This window comes from Macaca mulatta, chromosome 16 (assembly GCF_049350105.2).
Source record: "Macaca mulatta isolate MMU2019108-1 chromosome 16, T2T-MMU8v2.0, whole genome shotgun sequence".
Lineage (NCBI taxonomy): Eukaryota > Metazoa > Chordata > Mammalia > Primates > Cercopithecidae > Macaca > Macaca mulatta.
In genome coordinates, this window is record NC_133421.1 from 7,450,151 (window position 1) to 7,466,436 (window position 16,286).

General features: G+C 44.6%; 1 protein-coding gene across 4 annotated transcripts in view; it reads left to right on the top strand.

Moving 5' to 3' along the window:
- The window catches only part of WSCD1 (WSC domain containing 1), a 513,503-nt gene that overhangs the window by 355,770 nt on the left and 141,447 nt on the right, over positions 1–16,286 (top strand). Inside the window, exon 2 of one of the 4 annotated variants that reach the window (XM_077969214.1) lies at positions 2,760–2,855. The exons of the other annotated variants lie outside the window; for them this stretch is intronic. The gene's annotated coding sequence lies outside the window, so the exon portion shown is untranslated. The remainder of the gene's footprint in view (positions 1–2,759; positions 2,856–16,286) is intronic. 4 annotated transcript variants of the gene reach the window in all.

Consider the following 16,286-nt stretch of genomic DNA (forward strand, 5'->3'; position numbering starts at 1 on the left):
ACAATTCAAGAATACCATTCTCTTTCCAAAGCCGTAAAAATAAAATACCTAGGAATACATCTAACCAAGGAGGTGAAAGATCTCTACAAGGAGAACTACATAATACTGCTGAAAGAAATAATAGATAATATAAACATATGTAAAAACATCCCATATTTATTGATTGGAAGAATCAATATGGTTAAAATTTCCATACTGCCCAAAGCAGTATACAGATTCAATGTCATTCCTATCAAACTACCAATGTTATTTTTCACAGAATTAGAAGAAAATATTCTAAAATTTATTGGAAACAAAAAACAAATCCCAATAGTCAAAGCAATTCTAAGTATAAAGAGCAAGCCAGAGGCATCATTGTACCTGACCTCAAACTATATTTCAAGGCTATCATTACCAAAACAGCATGGTACCGGTACAAAAACAGACTTCCTGCTTTCAATTTCATCTCTAATTTTATTATTTTTCTTCTTTTTCTTTGTAAAATTTTTAATGTCTTTTATTTCTATAGGTTATTGGGGAACAGATGGTGTTTGATTACATGAGTAAGTTCTTTAGTGGTGATTTGTGAGATTTTGGTGCATCCATCACCCAAGCAGTATACACTGCACCCTATTTATAGTCTTTTATCCCTCATCTTCTTCCCACCCTTTCCCCGAGTCCCCAAAGTCTACTGTGTTATTCTTATGCCTTTGCATCCCCATAGCTTAGCTCCCACTTATAAGTGAGACCATACGATGTTTGATTTTTCCATTCCTGAGTTAGTTCACTAAGAGTAATTGTCTCCAATCTCATCCAGGTTACTGTGAATGCCATTAATTCATTTCTTTTTATTGCTGAGTAGTATTCCACCATATATATATACCACAGTTTCTTTATCCACTCGTTGATTGATGGGCATTTGTGTTGGTTCCATGTCTTTGCAATTGCGAATTGTGCTGCTATAAACATGCATGTGCAAGTATCTTTTGTATAATGACTTCTTTTCCTCTGGGTGGATATCCAGTAGTGGGATTGCTGGATCAAATGGTAGTTCTACTTTTAGTTCTTTAAGGAATTCCCACACTGTTTTCCATAGTGGTTGTACTAGTTTACATTCCCATCAACAATGTAGAAGTGTTCCCTGTTCACTGCTGGTGCCCCTCCTCCACCTCAAGGCCAGCACTGGCAGGCCGAGTCCCTTCCTTCTCTTGCAGCCACATCTCTGACTCTCTCTTCTGATTCCCTCTTTCACCTTTAAGGACCCTTGAGATCAGGCCCACCCAGCTAATCCAGGGTAATCGCCCCATTTTAAGGTCAGCTAGAACTGTGGATATCTTTAGGGAGCTATTATTCTGCCTACGACAGGGAGTAACTATTACGTAGTGATATGGTTTGGGTCTGTGTCCCTGACCGAATCTCAGAGCAAATGGTAATCCCCAATGTTGGGGGTGGGGCCTGGTAGGAAGTGATTGGATCTTGGGCGCAGATTTCCCCTTTGGTGCTGTTCTTGCAATAGGTGGTAAGTTATACTGAGATCTGATTGTTTAAAAGTGTGTAGCACTGGCTGGACATGGTGGCTCACACCTGTAATCTCAACAATTTGGGAGGCCGAGACAGGTGGATCACCTGAGGTCAGGAGTTTGAGACCAGCCTGGCCAACAGGTGAAACCCTGTCTCTACTGAAAATACAAAAAAATTAGTGGGGCCTGGTGGCAGGTGCCTGTAATCCCAGCTACTTGGGAGGCTGAGGCAGGAGAATTACTTGAACCTGGGAGGCGGAGGTTGCAGTGAGCCGAGATCGCGCCACTGCACTCCAGCCCTGGTGAGAGCAAGACTCCGTCTCAAAAAAGATAAAAAATAAATAAATGAAATAAAAGATTATCTCTAAACACTGCTTTAGCTGTGTCCTGGAGATTCTGGTACATTGCATCTTTGTTCTCACTGGTTTCAAAGAATTTATTTATTTCTGCCTTAATTTCATTATTTACCCAGTAGTCATTCAGGAGCAGGTTGTTCAGTTTCTATGTAGTTGTGCAGTTTTGAGTGAGTTTCTTAATCCCAAGTTCCAATTTGATTGTACTGTGATCTGAGAGACTGTTATGATTTCCATTCTTTTGCATTTGCTGAGGAGTGTTTTACTTCCAATTATGTGGTCAGTTTTAGAAGAAGTGCGATGTGGTACTGAGAAGAATGTATATTCTGTCGATCTGGGGTGGAGAGTTCTGCATATACCCAAAGAATTATAAATCATTCCACTATAAAGACACATGCACACGTATGTTTATTGCAGCACTGTTCACAATAGCAAAGACTTGGAACCAACCCAAATGCTCATCAATGATAGACTGGATAAAGAAAATGTGGCACATATGCACCATGGAATACTATGCAGCCATAAAAAAAATGACTTCATGTCCTTTGCAGGGACGTGGATGAAGCTGGAAACCATCATTCTCAGCAAACTAACACAGGAACAGAAAACCAACCACCACGTGTTCTCACTCATAAGTGGGAGTTGAACAATGAGAACACGTGGACACAGGGTGGGGAACAGCACACACTGGGGCCTGCTGGGGGGTGGAGGGCTAGGGAAGGGATAGCATCAGGACAAATACCTGATGTAGATGACGGGTTGATGGGTGCAGCAAACCACCATGACACGTGTATGCCTATGTAACAAACCTGCACGTTTTGCACACGTATCCCAGAACTTAAAGTATAATAAAAAAATTTTTTTAAAGTGTGTAGCACCTCCTTGCTCTCTTTTCCTCCTGAACCAGCCATGTAGGACATATCTACTTCCCCTGTACCTTCTGCCGTGATTGAAAGTTTCCTGAGACCTCCCCAGCCATGCTTCCTGTACAGCCTATGAAACCGTGAGCCAATACTCTTTTCTTTATAAAGTACCGAGTCTCAGGCATGACTTTATAGCAATGCGAGAATGGACTAATAGACATAGGAAAGAGAAAAAGACAAATATACACTTAGAAGAAATAAGACAAGGTATTTGATAGATCAGTAGGGTGACTATAGTCAACATTCATCAGTTGTACATTTCAAAATAGCTAGAAGAGAATGGTTCAAATATTCTTAGCATAAAGAAAAGATAACTAAAGTTGACGGATATTCCAATTACCCTAATTTGATTATATGAATGAATTAAACTATATGTACCCTGAAAATATGTGCATCTAATATGTACCAATAAAAAATAAAAGTAAGGAGTTACAATAAAATAAAGAAAAAAGGGCCGGGTGTGGTGGCTTGCACCTGTAATCCCTGCACTTTGGGAAGCCGAGGTGGGTGGATCACCTGAGATCAGGAGTTCAAGACCATCCTGGCCAAGACAGTAAACTCCGTCTCTAATAAAAATACAAAATTAGTTGGGCGTAGTGGTGGGCGCCTGTAATCCCAGCTACTTGGGAGGTTGAGGCAGGAGAATTGCTTGAACCTGGGAGGTGGAAGTTGTGGTGAGTGGAGATTGTGCCATTGCACTACAGCCTGGGCCGTAAGAGTGAAACTCCATCTCAAAAATCAATCAATCAATCAATCAAATGAAAAGCATTTCCACCACAGTTGAGCCAAGACAGTGAGATGTGATGGAGTTTGGGAGGGAGGGTGCCACAAGGAATGATGTCATTAGGAGAAGAGTGTATCTATAGGGGGTAACTTTAGCTGACACCCTCAGGGTTCTAGGGACCTGGTGCTTCTCCCACCAACCCTAGTCATGTCACTGGAAGTAATAAACCATGCAGGGGCTTACCCACGTCATCTCTTCTGTAATCCTTCCTGACGTTACTGCTTAGAAGGAAATCCCAAGAATCAGGACCACAGACAGAATAGGGGAGCATCAGCAGCGGTTGCTATGCTCCTGATGACCTGAGAAAGCATTCTAGGCAGTCCAGAACCCCTGGGGCTTAGCCCCTTCTCCCTTTCCCTGCAGTTACTGGGGTAGAAGTCACAAGAGGGTCTTAGTACAGAATGTGCCAGCTCAGAAAGAAGGTTCTCAAATCCTCTGTTGTTAACTTACCAACTCATGACAGGGCGACTCTCCTGTGCCCAAGTATAAGGCATTTGGTAGTGAGCAAGATGGTTTCCTGGCCTCACACAGCTCACAATTGAGTGGGGGTTATAGGCAGCAAGTTAAATTACATGCCGGTGTGGCAGGTGCTGCACAACCAGTCACTGTAGAGTCTGTGGGAAATGTGTTTACTCATCAGCCCAAGTTGTATCATTTGGAGCTGAATAAACAATGCTCATGTTTGCATCTAAGAAAACGCATACTTTGGCTGGGCACAGTGGCTTGGCTTACACCTGTAATCCCAGCACTCTGGGAAGCCGAGGTGGGCGGATCACTTGAGGTCAGGAGTTTGAGACCAGCCTGGCCAACATGGTGAAAACCCATCTCTACTAAAAATACAAAAAATTAGCTGAAGGTGGTGGTGCATGCCTGTAATCCCAGCTACTTGGGAGGCTGAGGTGGGAGAATCACTTGAACTTGGCAGGCAGAGGTTGCAGTGAGCTGATATCGTGCCATTGCACTCCAGCCTGGGTGACAGAGCAGGACTTTGTCTCAACAAAAAAAAAAAAAGAAAGAAAGAAAAAGGAAAAAGAAAAGGTATATTCCAAGTCCTCCATCAGGGCTCCTTGCCTCTAATTACCTTTGTTCCCACCTGAGTGATATACCAGAGGCCACCGGCATTATTTTGATGCACAGCCCATTTCCAGGAACAAAACCCACTGGAGTTCAAGGCGGGGCAGGGTGTTCCTCACCATGGCTTGTCCAGGTGCTTGTCCAGGGTCCCTGGGTTTTAGGGCAGCATCAGAGACCAAGAGCAGGAACCAGAATTTCCAAGTAGCAGTGGTGGCAGGATCCCTGCTGGGATTTAGCTGGAGAACCAAGTAAGTTTGCATAATGAGTGTGAGAGCTGTAAAGAATAAACCGTGAAGTGCTGTGCAAATATTAGCTCTCCTGTCTCTTCCAACTCTGGCCTCCCCTTTACAGTGTGGCTGAAGCCCTTTGTCTGAGGACAAGGACAGATAAGCTGGTTAGAGATGGCTGGAGTCCACAGAGGGGCACAAGGAGCCTCTGAACTTGAACTTGGTCTGTCCTCCCTGGGGCCTCTTCTGACACACTCACTTGGGGGCAGAGAATCCAGGCCTAGGGAGAAGGCAGCAGAAAGAGGATGCAGAAAATCAGCTGTCTTTGTCTTCAGGGTAACCAATTCACAGGAGTCTCCTTACTCTGCAGACAAGCCTTATTCCTTCAACAACCCTGAAGCCTTCAGAGGAGCTGAAAGTCAGAGGGAAATTAGAAATGAGATCTCATCCCCACAGTGGGAACAGCCCGCTCGCAGTACGGCCTCCATATGGTTTAATAATTTGAGATTTCTCACACGTCTCAAGGGAAGGCTGGAGGGATTTTGATGCTCTTCCTATGGGTTCCCAATGTGCATCTCTTCTCATCAATAAAAGATCGGGTTTACTCACTGTGGTAAGCCAAAAGTGAAAAACAGGTGCAGCTATATAATATTTCTCTTTAATTACTGCTTATGGAAAGAAAAAAACCAAGTGTGGAAATTAATTATTCCATATTGTTAGAACAGGATGAACTACTTACTAATTTTAACTGTGGCTTTTGTGTAGAAGCTGTTGCTCAACATGTTATTAATTTGGGTAAATATTAACAAACAGTTTCTGCACCTCCTCCTCCACTACCCTCTACCTTCCCAACCCCATCCCATATAGTACATACTCCTACGGGGTGTGGTTTGCCTGGGGTTCCTTTTTTCCTTCATTTTATAGTGTTGGACCCAGTTGCTACAAAGCTTCCTTTCAAGAAGAAAAGCTTTTTGATATCAGGGCTGTTTTTCTGCCTCCCTCTGCTGTCTGTCAGGGTACCCTGAGACTCATGTAGAAATGCAAGAAAATGCTTTTCTATTATTTATGCCCACTTTCATGCCTGGCACATTTGCCCTCTCAGCAGACACCTGCTGTCTGAAAGGCATCCACGCTTCAGATTAGTGACCCATGGGGGCAGATTAACGTATACAAGATGGATTGGAGATGACCTCAGAGGCCTCACGGAGTGCATCTTCTTGACTTATAGAATAAAGAATCTTTACTTGAAGCCTCAGCAACAGAGAAGAGGAAGGAAGGTGGTGGGGAGTGGCCTTAACACAGTTTCAGCAGGATTCATATGGTGGGGTTGAGGCTTCACTCAATCTACCTTAAGTTGCAGAGAGAAAAGGCACAAGCTCCCAAGAGCCTTTCTGCTGGAAGCTCATGGTAGTCTGGAGCTCTTGAAGCTCATGTTGAGGCAATCTATTGCTGTAAGCAAAATATCCAAAACTTAGTGGCTTGAGACAAGTAACTAATTTACTATGTCTCATAATTGTGTGGGTAAGGAATTAGGGCAGTGCTCAGCTGGGTGATTCTTCTGCTTCACCTGGGTTAGTGTGGCTTGGCCAAGACATCTTTGCTTATATGTCTGGCTTCTTGCTGGGGACATCTGGAAGGCTGAACTGAGCTGGGACCGTCAACCAGAGGATATACACATTGTCTCTTCAGAATAGTGGTTTCAAGGTAGCTGAACTTCTCACATGATGGCCCAAGGCACCTCGAGAGAAGGCCCAGAGACCCAGGGAGATGATGCAAGGCTTCTTCTGACGTACCCTCAGTAGCCTTAGTACATCCATTCCATGCCATTCGGTTGGTTAAGCAGATCACTAAGGCCAGCCCAGATTTAAGAGGAGGGAGATTAGACCCCACCTGTCATGGGAGGAGTATCAAAGACCTTGTAGTCATCTTTAATCTACCCAGCATGTGGTTCTGCTCAGGGGCTTACCAAGTCTTGGGAAGCCAGGTGGTGATAGGAAGAGGTTCATAGTCTGATGGGTTTCAGTGTTGCCACTTAACAGTTTAACACGTGATTTTAATAACTGATCCTCAGATTCCTTATCCATGCAATAAAAACAATAACTCCTACCTTATAGGAATACTGAGAGTATTAAGTGAGATCACATATAAAAAGTCCAGACTAGGGTCTGGCATCCAGAAGGTACATTCTTCCTGGAGCTCTTGCTGTAAAGATGACTGCTTAATGAGGATAATCATGTGGGAAGAACAAATGAGATTGTACATGTTTATCAAAATGTAGGTTTAGTCATGAAAAATTTGAGTGACATTGTAAAAATAGAATGGAAAAGAAAGACCATAATTTACAAGCATCAAAGCTTATCACTCTCGTAAGGGTAGGTATGATTTTTTGAAACTTCTTTCAGTTTTGTAAAAATATTTGTGTACTGGATCATGATGTAAAATGTATTGTTTTGTTCTTAAGATGTAGTTTTTACTGAGGTTCATGGTTGAAAACATTTGAAAGCTGCTGAGAAAATGAATGTGAGGTGCTTTTGCCAACCGTGTTAGTGAACTGTCATTCAAAAGTACAATTCTTATTCTGTTGGGTGTATCTGAGCACCCAGGGCTGGTGGAGATTAGGAGCAGCTTAGTAAATATGATAAGTCCACTAGGATCCTGGCCTCAGGGATATTTGGCTGTCAAAGTCAACAAAGTAAAACTACCCGGCAAGCCCAGAATTTGTCCTGGTGCCACTTTTGAATGTCACACATAGCCCTGAAAATTGGATTGGTAGAAGGAAGCATTATAAAATCTCGCTCATTCTGCCTGATCTTATTCCCTGCAGTGTCTTCAGGGAAGGGAGTGGTTTTTCTCTTTCTGGACCTGAAAGCAGTTACAGAGAAGAAGACTAGAAATTGGATATGAGTTGGGTTGGATATGGATTTGGGGGAAGTGAGGACAAAGACCATCAAAGTGGGCATGTCTGCTGAGGACTCCCACCTTTTCCCAATAACTGCTCCTCTCTGATTCCAGCCATGTGGTTCACATGGGAACCGCCCTAGGTGACTCTGCCTCTCATGCCATATATGACTGTGTTGGCACTTGCCCCGAAATGGCAAATCAGAGTTCAGAGCTCTTTCCTGGGGGTGTTTTTTCCCCTCCCTCTCTCTTCAGTTTGGGGCCAAAGAAAGCATCTATCAGCCTTTCCAGTGGTAGGAGCCCTAAGAGGTAAAATTTGAGAGCTGTCAATGTCCAAATTTCCCTGTGATGGAGGAAGTTTGTCTACAGGGAGCGAGAACAAAGCTGGCATGCCAAGAGAAGCATGGAGAGACAGCAGAGGTGCCAGGTCATGTGTGAGTTCCTGGATGCACTTGTTCATGAGCCCAGCTGTACCCCTACTTTGGTTGCAGCATAGCTGTTCAACCTCAGAGTCCATGAGTCAATCCGTCCCCTTTGGCCCAAGCTCATTGGAGATGGGTTTCTGTCCCTTGCATCCAAGAGTCTTTCGTAAACACTTAAGTGTGAGCAACTTGGTGGGACCAGAAGAGATGACTCTAAACACAGTCATTTTTCTAGGGCCTGCATCAGGCTGGGAACAGAGGCTGCCACCTCCTGTCTCTCTCTTCCTGCCCAGGCATCTGCAGGGTGCACATCCCCAGAGCCAAGTGAAGCATCCAGGAGAGAAGCACCAGCCAATGCATTAAGCAGCTCACACACTCACTCCTGATAGGAAGAGTGGAGGACAACCAGCCCTCCCCCCATGTGAGTCCTCCAGGCCCCTCTGCAGTTAAATGCCATGATCTCCTTCGCGCCAGAGGCTGCCACATCAGGAGGCTTGGATTAAGTGATTTGTCTCCCTCCAACACAGCTGCTCGCTGGTTCCTGTCTGACAAATGTGGTTCATTAGGGCTGACAAAGATGAATGTCCTTGTTTGTGGGAGTCTGCTAAGTGCTGTTCTCAGGGAGCCAGTGGACCTGGATCTGAAGCAAGGTATACATCATGTTGGCTACCCAGCAGGGCCTCTCAGTCAGAGGCTACAGTGGGGACATGAAGGCCAAGTACGAGCTACCTGCCATGAGTAGGTCCCACAAGAGCTTCATGGTTGGGGTACAGTGAAATTTGGCAGCTGAAGACAGCTTCTATCATCGCCATCTGAGAGTCAACCTGTTTTTGAAAGTAGTTGCCCTATGATGTACTTACAACATACTCATGAGCCCAGAGACATACATCTGGGCCACGAACATCTACTAAGCAAATTCTATAGGCTGGGTGTGTAGGGGGAAGGCTGAGAACCTGGGGGTGGTAGTTGTCAAGGGAGGCCGAAGCCTCAGAAACACAAAACGTGGGCATAGCCAGAGCACTTCAGCAGCAGCTGCCATTTGGAAACAGAAAGAGCGCGAGCAGCTGCCTTCCTTCCTGTCCCGATCATTTACTTCAGTCAACAATTCCACGACTCTAGGAGCCCTGAAAAAACTAAAGCAATCATTCTCAGCCTGGGCTGGGCAGTGAGATGCCTGCAGCTGTGACTTCCAAAGATTTGGACCGTTATCCACAGTGAGAAACGTAGTATATCACAACCCAGTGCACACGTGTGTACACATATGCACTTTCAACAATTTTACCAAAGACGGTGACATTCACTCCGGTATTCTTTATTCTATTTTCTTCTACTCAATTTCCTCTTTTAAAAAATGCTGGTTGGAACCAACAAATGAATTTCCCTGATTGTTTATGGGTCATGACCCTTGGTTAAACAACAACTCTGACTAAATGGTGCTTTTAAAATATCCACATTAACCTTGTTAGGGCAAGACCTCCTGAGGAGGGCTCGTATAAGCTGAGACACAGGATGGACAATAGTTAGCCAAGCAAAGGGATGTGGAGGAGAAAGCATTTCAGGTAGAGAGGGCAGCAGGTGCAAATGTAGGGTGGGGCGACTGAGAGGGCCACATCTGCCATATGGAGAAGTGGAAAGTTCAGCTCAGCTGAGGCACAAGTGTAGTGGGAAAGGGTGAGGGAGGGACTGAGAGTCAGGTGGTCCATCACAGAGGGCTTCACAAAATCAGACGAAGAGTTTGGAATGGATGCTGAGGGCAATGAGGGGTTCTTAAAGGACTTTAAGCAGATGAGTGATATGGTCAGATGAGTGCTTTCTGAAAGATCACTCTGCGCGTGGAGGATGGATTTGGGATGTGGAAGACGGGGTGGGGAGAGCAGTGAAGGCAAGGCTGGATGCAGGGAGATCAGCTGGCCGAGCCATTGTGTGCACGCGTGATGTGAATTAGAACTAGGTATTCCCTGTGGGAGACCGAGGCATGCAAAGAGCCTTACCTCGACAGATGCAGGGCTTGTCCAGGCCAGACTTGTGTGACTGGATTTCAGCCCCATTCACCCTCAGGCCTGGGGTTCTCCTACAGGGCATGACCCAAGTGACTGTGGGTGGCAGCCCTACTCGTTTGGAGGTAACAGTAAAGGTTCAGGAAATAGACAATGATGGTGGGGATGATGGTAGGAAAGAACACGGGATATGCAAGAAATAATTATGATGGGAAGGCGAGCTGAGTGCCCTTGAGAGTTTCTTCTGGCCACAAGACTCTGCGATCCTCATCCACCTCTGCCCACCATCCTCAGTGTCCTGGGCTCTTGCTTCATCCTTGTTGAGTAGCATAGATATGTATAGCTGTGGCTTGTCAAGGGCTGAACTAACGCTGAGAGGCGGTATAGGGGAGGGTGCTTAGGGAAAGATGTCTGCAGCCTGGGCCACAGAGGGGAGGCAAGGTCTTAGAGGCAGAACCTACCTCTTCTTGTTCCAAAGAAGGGAGTGGGAGGAGCAAAGGAGCAAAAGGAGCTGTCTTCCTACTTCATGGTGAGGACTTTGAATCAGATCTGAACTGTGTGTTTTAAACCCGGCTGACTTTCAGATGCAGAAAGGGGCCAGCAAGTCAGGGGCTCTGTTGCTCAGCAAAGAGAAAGAGTCAAGGCACACAGCTGGATGGTGGCTGGAGAATGACACTTGTGTCTCGTGTTTGTCTCTCACCGAGGTGGGGCTGTGCAGTAAACCCAAGTGGTCCCAGCTGTGTGTTTTTCCTCCCTCTGGCTTAACCTGAGTCCCACCCATCCTGCACTGGGCTTTTTTTTCTTCCATGGGTAGAGCTCATTGGGCAGAACTCTGTCCCCATTTTGGTCCCTCCCAGCCCTAAACAGGGAGGTCTAGTGTTGCCCGGCAGCTCTACCTACACCAGGGTCAACGAAATTCAAGGAAAAGGAGTAGAAAGTCCTCTTTCTGCCTCTGGTCAGAGCCGTGTTCTCCAATCCAATTTTACAAGGCAGTCCCGAACTTTGGGCAATAGAGCAGAGGCTGTTTGAATAGTGCTTATTTCAATTTCTCAAATTGTTTAGAAACTACAGGGACTATGGGTGTGGGTGTAGGTAATGAACTAGGCTTCCTCAGCTTCAAACACATGCCATTAAACCTCTCTAAACTCCCCTAGCCCCATTTTCTAGAATAGGATTCTAAGACTGCCCCGCGGCTTAACTATAATGCCTATCATACATCGAGTGCAGTGCCTGGCTTGTGTGAATGGTATTTTGATGAATGGACTTCCTTTTTCAGATTGCTCAGGCTGGCCTGTAGGTCCATGCCAATACTGGGCACTCAAGCAGCTGAGGTCTGATATGGGGAAAGCCAGGGGCTGCATCTCAGCCAGAGTCCATGGGGACAAAAGGAGTGGAAAGCCACAGAAAGTACACGGCAAGACCAATGACAGGGCAGCAATAGTAGTAACAGCTGGTATGCTCCTGGAACTGGGCTAAGTACTCCATGTGTACCTAATCCTTGCAATGAGGATTATTGCCCTCATTAGGAAACTGACATCCAAAGAGAGAAACTTACCTACGTTTAGGCAACTGGTAAAAAGAGCCTGAAAGCAAAGTCGGGGTTGCCTGGCTCCTAAGCACAGGAGGTCCTGGACACTCCTGCAGACCCCTGAGGGGGTCACACTTTACCTTCAGCACTGGGGTGTGTACAAATCAAGCTGGCCCCAGCCTGGGGGTTACCCAAGGCTCTACCATGTTTAAGAAAGCAACTGATCATTCAAGGGCCTTGGTGTGGTTTCCGGAACAGGCTCAGTAGGTGCTCCTCAGCTGTGGCTTCCTGCACACGCACCTCCCTCCCACCTCATCCTGCACTAAATATTTTTTCTTCTCGCTCCAATTTTTTTTTGCTTCTGTTTAAAATTAATTCCACAACACTGAATAACCTTCCCCCACAAGGTTGGAGTTAATCAGGCTGAATTTATTAAGATCTTTACAATTAAATGAGCTCATACCAGGAGGAGGAAAGTTACCTTATTATCCCATTTTAAGAGCTCAAATAATTTCAGTCTCCAACTTTACTGTCGACCCCCAACTACTTCCATCGCGGTCGCCAATGACTTCAGAGGGCGCCGGACCGCGGTCTTCTCCGTGCTTCCCATCCCTGATGTGGGGAGAAACGTGCTCAGACCAGTGAGTCATTGCAGAGGGAAACCAAGAAGAGAAAGGGCGAGCAGTTCAGCATGGATGGAACCTGTTCTAGTTTTACAGGCAGACGTTGGGCCCAGGAGTCTACATCATGAAGAGACGATTTCCCCCCAGGGCTCATCCTCTGGGGTCAGTGTCAGCCTTGACTGGGTCCCTTCCTGCTCCAGTCCCTGGCCCCCAGCTCTTCTCTCCTCATAGCAGGGCCCTCTTCTTTGACACCTACAAGATTAGACAGACCCAGACAAGTGGGGGTTTCAGTAGCCTGGAGGAAGGGACTCAACCCAGAAGGAGCCCCGATGCTGGTCTCACCCTGACCTAGACCCCCTGCCTTGTTCCTGAGTGCCCAATCTTGATGGTTTACTGCATACTCTGGCACACTGAGGTCTAGGATTCCTCCGTTTGGTCTTGCCAGCTTTGCTCAACAGAGCCCACAACCTACAGGGTTGGGGTTAATCGTCATCGGTGGGGCTGACATCTGTTTGGATTTCTGAATATCATTCCCGCTCCATTTGCTTGTGAATTCACCAGCCTCTTATGGTTGGGGCCTCTTATAGGTTGAACTGTGTCCTTCTCACCCCCAAAGATGTATTAAAGCCCTGATACTCTTTATGTGTGAATGTGGCCTTATTTAGAAATAGGATCTTTACAGATACAATTAAATGGAGATAAGGTCATTAAGTGGGCCCTAAACCAACAGGACTGGTGCCCTCATAAGAAGAGGAGAAGAGACATGCCCAGAGAATTCACCATGTGATGATGGAGGCAGAGATTAGAGAGATGCATCTACAGGTCAAGGTGCACCAAGAATTGCAGGCAACATGGCCAACATCTCTGCCAAACACTGGACTCTTGGCTCAGCTCATGTTTTTGGTCCAAAGAATATAAATATTCTGCACTTTTTACCTCCTGGCTCTATGTTTCTCCACAATGTTTTAGAGATCTGCCCACGTTCTCTGGGCTTCATTGATTGTATAGACTGTCTTTCTACTAACTACTCCTTACAACTTTTCTTCTGGTCAGTTCCACTCACTTGATCCCAACCATTTTGCTCTGACCCTTGGCTCTGTCCTCTGGTTGCAATCTTGCTCTTGTCCCTTTTGAACTTTAATTTTCCAAATCTAAGTTATCTGCTTTCAGGTTATGGGCCTCAGAAACACATACCTACGTACGTGTGCTTCTGCACAAACTGTCATGAGGACGCCATCTGAGCCCTTCCTCCTTGCTTCCTCCTCACTGTGGACAGCTTCCTGAACAGCTCTTTGCCGTCAACTCCAGCCCTGGCCCAGAAGGGAGGAAGGGTGTGAAATGTGGATGATTGGTACCGTGTGATTCCAACAGGGTCAGAGAGAAGGGTTTGATTTTCACTAGAAGAGAAGTTCAGATGGGTATTTCAGGCAGAAAATAAGCCAAGTTTCAGATTTCAAACTTTGGAAGAGCAAATTTCAATGTGGTCTGGAGTTTTGGGGAGTCTCTGAGACATTTCAGGAGATTCATAAGGTCAAAACGATTTTCATAATAATAATGATATGTTATTTGCCTTTTCCACCATGAGATATTTGCACCGACATTGCCAAAACAATGGTGGGTAAAATTGCATAAATCAAGGCAATGGCAACAAATTACTAGTAGCCACTGTATTCTTCACTGCCAGACACAGGCAGTGACAAAGCATCAATGCCACTTAAGAACGTTCTGAATAGAGCAGCAAATGTTATTAATTTTATTTGGTCTCAAGTCTTGAGTACACATCTTTTTTTATTTTTTATTTTATTTTATTTTGAGACAGAATCTCACTCTGTTGCCCAGGCTGAAGGAGTGCAGTGGCGTGATCTTGGCTCACAGAAAGCTCTGCCTCCTGGGTTTATGCCATTCTCCTGCCTCAGCCTCCCGAGTAGCTGGGACTACAGGCGCCCGCCACCATGCCCAGATAATTGTTTGTATTTTTAGTAAAGACGGGGTTTCACCGTGTTAGCCAGGGTGGTCTCGATCTCCTGACCTTGTGATCCGTCCGCCTCGGCCTCCCAAAGTGCTGGGATTACAGGTGTGAGCCACCGCGCCTGGTTGAGTACACATCTTTTTAATATTCAGTATGATGAATAAGGCACTGCTGCTACTTAGCAGAATACACTGGTTGTCTCAAGGTAAACTTCTCATGTGCTTGATTCAGTTGTGAGCTCAATTAGCCTCTTTCTCATGAAATGAATGCCATATTTACTTGAAAGAATGGAGTCAAGCTTTGGATATTCAAACTTAGGTATTTTTCAGACACTTCTTGAAAATAAACAAAGCAAACCTGTTAATTACAAGAGAAACAACTGACAATATTTGTTGCCAATGATAAAAGTTGAGTTTTCAAATTAAAATTAGAATTTTGAAGATCTTGTAACAGCCACAATTTTGCCTAGCGGCTCTCAATATTTGAAGACTTACATGATGAGATCTGTGGTGATTTTAAAACACGTGAATTTTTGGTACTGGATAATGAAATGTGTCAACATTTGAAATATCTGTGTAGCTCAGTGGACCAATATTTTCCAAATGACCAATGCATGGTGTTACCAAGTAATGCATGGTGTAAGGTTCTTTCAAAGTTCAAGATGGACTGATGATTTTAATACAATGAAGTACAAAAATGTTTGTTGATATGATTTCAGGTTCCTCATTTAATAAAGATGATTGTATCAAAGGAGAATACCCATAATTATCTTTATTAAATATTGCTAAAACATTCTCCCTTTTTCCAACTTCATATCTGTATGAGGCTCAATTTTCTTCATGTTTTTAACCAAAACAACGTATTATAATGGAACAGAATGAACGCTGAAGCAGATAGAAGGATCTAGCCATCTCCTATTAAGCTAGACATTAAGGAAATTTGCAAAGGCAAATGACAATGTCACTCTTCTAACTAGTTTCTTTTTAGAGTATAGTTATCCTTTATTTAAAAACATGTTATGTTAGCATGTGATGACATTATTATGATTTTTAAGTGAATGCTTTTATGATTTCTGCTTTAATTTCTAATATAGTGAATATTAATAAATATAATCTATGTAATGAAAATATTCTTCAATGTATAAAGTAATCCTGAGAACAACAAGTTTGAAAACCACTAGCCTGGGAGATAGCCCAAGTCTCTGGAGTATAAGGCTAAAGAAAGTTTTAGTGGAGATGAGGTTGGAAGGGAAATTTGTTGTTGTTTCTTTGGTCTTATTTTATTTCTTTACTTTCTTGTTTTCTTAAATCCCTGGATACTGAAATGAAAAGATATAATGAGACAGTATCCCTATAGCAGTTTGCTGGAAGTCAATGCCCGAGACAGGAATTCAGCGACTGTCCCCTGACCCCCTTCAGCCTTCTGATGGGGAACCCCATGGTCAGGTCACTGCAATAGCCTTCTGTTTGGCCCACGGCTTCAACCCATAATAATATCTCCTCCCTTCTTTAGTACAACCCAAAGGACATCTATTTTCTTTTAACTCTGATATAGACTGAATTGTATTCCCCCAAAATTCACATGTTAAAGTCTTAACCTTGTTTGGAGGCTGTATTTGGAGACAGAAACTTTGAAGAGGTGCTTAAGTTAAAAAGAGACCATTAGGGTAGGTCCCAATCCAATCTGACTAGTGTCCTTATAAGAAGAGGAAATTTGGACACAGGAGGCACTAGGAAATAACTCAGAGGGATGGTTACATGAAGAGGCAATAAGAGGGTGGCCGTCTGCAAGCCAAGGAGAGAGGCCTCCAGAGAAGCCAACCCTGCCAGCATCTTGATTGTGGACTTCCAGCCTCCAGAACTGTGAGAAAATAAATTCCTGTTATTTAAACCACCCAATCTGTGGCATTTTGTAACCCTAGCATACGGATACACTCACATTCTTCTGATAGCAACTTTGTTTAGAGCAGGTACCCCCACTATTCATTTT